General features: G+C 36.3%; 1 non-coding gene across 1 annotated transcript; it reads left to right on the top strand.

Annotated features, from left to right (window-relative positions):
- Nucleotides 1-1,001: 1,001 nt before the first annotated feature.
- LOC136215861 (small nucleolar RNA R71) lies at nt 1,002-1,108 on the top strand. Its single transcript, XR_010682864.1, has one exon. It is a non-coding gene; the product is annotated as a small nucleolar RNA R71 (small nucleolar RNA).
- The last annotated feature ends 3,679 nt before the right edge of the window (nt 1,109-4,787 follow it).

Raw genomic sequence — 4,787 nt, 5'->3', positions numbered from 1 at the left:
TATGCAAATTTTTCAGTTTGTCTAAAAATGTTAAAAGTTGTTTGTCATAGTCCTTATTTCGGACTTTGTGTGGAAAATGTGGTTTGGGCACAAAAGTTTTTGTACTTGAGTCAATTTGTGCATCTTTTTGGTTTAATGTATCTTCTTTGGATTTTGGTAAATCAGTTCCTGGTAAAGTTGAATTTCTGGGCATTTCCGGACCTAAGTAATTTTTCCCTGAACGAAGAGTGATAGCCTTAACATGCTCTTTCGGATTTTCTTTCGTATGGCTGGGAAGACTTCCCTCTTTGCGGGATGGAATTGATTTAGCGAGTTGTCCAATTTGAACCTCCAAATTATGGATGCTAGATGATTGGTTTTTAATAAGCTGATCGAATTTATTCTCGATCCGTTTAAAACCATCGTCGTGATTACTTATTTTTCCGCTCATAGCATCAATAAATTTGTCGATTTTAGAAGATAAATTGCTAATCGTATCTCTTGATTGATTTTGATAATTGGTTGTACGATTTTGATTAGCATTAGCATTATTATTATTATCTCTCCAGTTAAAGTTAGGATGATTTCTCCATCCAGGATTATATGTATTGGAATAAGGGTTATTAGTTTGGTTTTGTCCTTGGACAAAATTTACCTGTTCAATTTCGCTCATCCCTTCATAATCTACATCCGTTTGGATTGGCTGACCATTAGGATCACACGGTGCCATAAACCTATCAATTTTGTGCGATAAGGCAAAAAATTAGGCTTGCAACATCGCAACTGGATCAAGATTCACTATACCTTTGACTGATGACGTAGTTGAGGATGATGGTTTCGCCATTGGTACGTGTCCACGCTCCGCGGGCCACATACTACTGTTGATTGCCATTTCCTCCAAAAGTTCTCTGGCTTGGGCCGATGTTTTCTTCATGAATAACCCTCCAGACATAGCATCCAATGAACCTCTAGTTGTAGGATTTAATCCATTATAAAATGTCTGCATTAAAAGTTCAGCGGGCAATTGGTGGTGTGGGCATAAACATTGAAGTTCTTTAAAACGTTCCCAAGCCTCATAAAGAGTTTCATTATCATTTTGAGAGAAAGATGTTAACTCTTTTATGAATCTTGCGGTTTTTGCTAAAGGAAATTTTTTTGGTAAAAATGCTTGGGCTAATTGTTCCCAAGTTTCAAATGTTGCGGCTGGCATAGAAGTTAACCATTCTTTAGCTCGATCCTTCAAAGTAAAAGGAAAAAGGCGAAGTTTGATTGCTTCCGCAGTCACATCTGTTATTTTAAAAGTGTCACAAATTTCTAAGAAATTTGTCAAATGGGTGTTAGGATTTTCGTTAGGTCACCCGTAAAATGTTACGTTATTTTGTAACATATTAAGCAATCCTGGCTTAATCTCAAATTGATTTGCATTTATTTGGGGTCTAACTATGCTGTTTGTTACACCGGCCACTCATGGCCTAGTGTAATCCATAAGCGTAGCCATAATTTCTGGCTCAGTAATTCTAGTTTTTATTGGAGTTTTGTTTTTGTTTTTGTTTTTGTTTTTCTTGTTCTTCTTAAGAGTCTTTTCAATTTCTGGGTCTAGCGGTTTTGGTGGAATGCCTGAACTTCGAGAACTGCACATGAACTTGAAATTTCGCACGAACCGAAACTACCTTCAAAACAGAATTTGAAAAATAAATATGTAGTAATTTGAAATAAGTAAAATATAAAATTTTGAATAAGTATAAATAAACCTAGATTCGAAATAAAACATGAAAAATCTAAATTTTTGTCAAAAATTTTGGCGTTCCCCGGCAACGGCGCCAAAAACTTGTTGAGCGATTTCCGCAAGTGCACGGTATACGCTTGTAGTAATAAAAGATATCGATCCCACAGGGAACGTTTTTTAACAAAAACTTATTTTGAATTGGTTAACTATACTTTTAAGATTTATAATATGGAAAATCGTTAGATCGGATTTGGTTTTGAAATTGCTAGAATGAGAATTAGATTAGAGTATAAAGATGTTAGAAAATACTTCTGATTTAGGAATGAATTTACAAAACAGGATTGTTTAGTTCTTTAGAAAAGTAAACAAGTGTATTCGTTTGCATTAAGCAAAGAAAACAACTTTAAACTTTGTATAAATTATAACGATGAAATAAATGACGGAACCTCTAATTTTTAGGCTTTGAACTGTAGTCAATCCTCCTACGGTCGGGTTAGATCGCTACCTTAACCAAATTAAAACTCTACCAAGATATCAATTTGTCTAAGTGTTCAACAAAGTTTCCTTGTAAAGATTTTGAATTAAACTACGTTTTAATGAAAACACCGGCAATCCACTTCGGATCATTTACGAAAGTGCTGCATGAAAATCTATCGAATAGAACGGACTTTATTAGATGAAATATAAATTTGATACAAGTTTACAGAGAACAAGAAGCATGAAAACATTTCACGACTTGCAAGTGAACGGGTTGTCAATCCTTTCCTTGGGTTTCGTTAGAGTTTGTCAGACTTTGGGCGGATTCTCTACTCAATCTTCTCGTTGTAACTTCGTAATAGGGATGCGGTCGACCTCTACCAAAATGTAAACTAATATGAACAAATCTAAACGCTACTGTGTTTGTAATTATTGAATAAACAATGTGTGTACATCATATTGCTTTTTAAAGAAATGAAATCTAAATTCTGAATCACTTGACTCGGAATTTCTGCATAAATTCTATACTAATCTCCTTCTTCTATATATCTCCAACTCTCCATCAACTCTTTATTTATAGATGTTGAAGAGTCGTGGTTGAAGTGTCGTGTCCGTTGTGAAGGATCGTATCCATTGTGAAGGGACGTCTTTATCCACCCGAACGAACGTGTTTCTTTGAATTAAACATGTGTTCATTGTACTTGGAGGAATTTCTGCACTTATCGAGAATATTTAATTCTCGGCCGAGAATGGGGGAGCAATTATTTGGTCTTCAAACGAAGGGAAGGAGATGCTGAAAAACGCGTGTCGCGACCGAGAATTTGAGATTCTCGGTCGCGGCTTTTGTAAATTCTCTACCGAGAATCTTGTTTCCTCAACTGAGAATGTGACATTTTCTTCTGTTTCTGACTTCGTCTTTGTCCTCGTTTAGGTGTAATTGATCTTCGTTGTTTTTGACTCTTTTTGTAGGGTTTTTATTCTGTTTTTAAGCTCTTTTCGTTCCTATTTGGATTTTACCAAATATTTAGTACCTTATAAGAAAGAAACATATTCGAGAGTAAAAGCATTCTAAATAGTTATGAATAGCACAAATTCGTAGCAGAACTGGTGTAAATACTAATGATATTTTAGGTATATTTTGGGCTTAACAATTCTTCAGAATCCAGTTCATCAGCTACTGATTCATCAAGTGAATTCGAAGAAGAAATAGAAATGGCAGAACAAACTCTCAGAAATTTGGACAATCTTGATACAGTCCAACAACCTCTCTGCATTGAATACCCTGATCTAGAGGTAAATTTTGAATTAAAATCTGGTTTAATACACTTATTTCCTACTTTCCGTGGTCTTTCAGGTGAAGATCCACACAAGCACCTTAAAGAGCTACATGTGGTGTGTTCTAGTATGAAACCATAGGATGTCACAGTGGAGCAAGTCAAAATGCGTGCTTTTCCATTCTCATTAACGGATAAAGCCAAAGACTGGTTGTATTATCTCCCACCTCGATCCATGAATACATGGACCGAGATGCAAAAACAATTCCTTAGGAAGTTTTTTCCAGCTTCAAGAGTTACTTCAATCCAAAAGGATATATCTGGAATTTGCCAAATCACTGGAGAAAATCTTCATGAATATTGGGAACGATTCAATCAATTGTGTACTAGTTGTCCCAACCATCAGATAAGTGACCTACTTTTAATTCGATATTTTTATGAAGGTCTAATCTTGTCTGACAGGAATCTGATAGATGCTGCTAGTGGTGGAGCCTTAGTCGACAAAACTCTCACTGAAGCAAGGAATCTAATTACAAGAGTTGTTGCGAATGCTCAACAGTTTGGCTCTCGTCAAGATGTGTCTGAAATTAAAGTGAATGAGGTAAGTAGCTCTTCAGTTGAAAAACGACTTGATATTCTTACTTCACTTGTGCAGAAAGCATTATTGGGAAACACTCAACAAGTTAAAACTTGTGGAATTTGTTCGAGTCCCGACCATCCAACTGATGTTTGTCACACTCTCCAAGAGGAAGAACAAGTCAATGCTATGGGGAATTTTCAAAATCAGCAAAATCAAAGGAGATATGACCCATATTCACCTACTTATAATGCTGGATGGAGAGATCACCCAAACTTCGGTTATAGTCCAAAGAACAACAATTTCCAACAACAAGGTTTCCAACCTATACCACAAGTTCCTATACACCAAGCTCCTCCTAAGCAAGGTATGACTTTGGAACAAATTGTTACTGCTATGGCTACAAATGTGCAACAATTTCAGCAAAACACTTTGACATTCCAACAAGATACCAAGACGAGCATCCAGAACTTGGAGAACCAGATGAGCCAAATGGCAACTTCAATAAGCAAGTTGGAATCTCAAGCTTATGGGCATCTTTCATCCCAACCCGAGGTGAATCCTAGAAAGAATGTTAGTGCTATCACGTTGAGGAGTGGCAAAGAAGTGCTATCACATGATAAATCAATCTCAAAGCAAGTTATGGAAAAAGAGCTAGAGAGAGGAGGCCATTCCTAAGCCGACCTTAAAGGAAACACCATCACCACCCATTGTAATTCCTCCCCCATTCCCAAGTCGATTTTCAAAATCTAAA

This window comes from Euphorbia lathyris, chromosome 1 (genome assembly GCF_963576675.1).
Source record: "Euphorbia lathyris chromosome 1, ddEupLath1.1, whole genome shotgun sequence".
Lineage (NCBI taxonomy): Eukaryota > Viridiplantae > Streptophyta > Magnoliopsida > Malpighiales > Euphorbiaceae > Euphorbia > Euphorbia lathyris.
The sequence above is the reverse complement of the archived record's forward strand: the minus strand, read 5'-3'. Positions and strand labels throughout refer to the sequence as shown.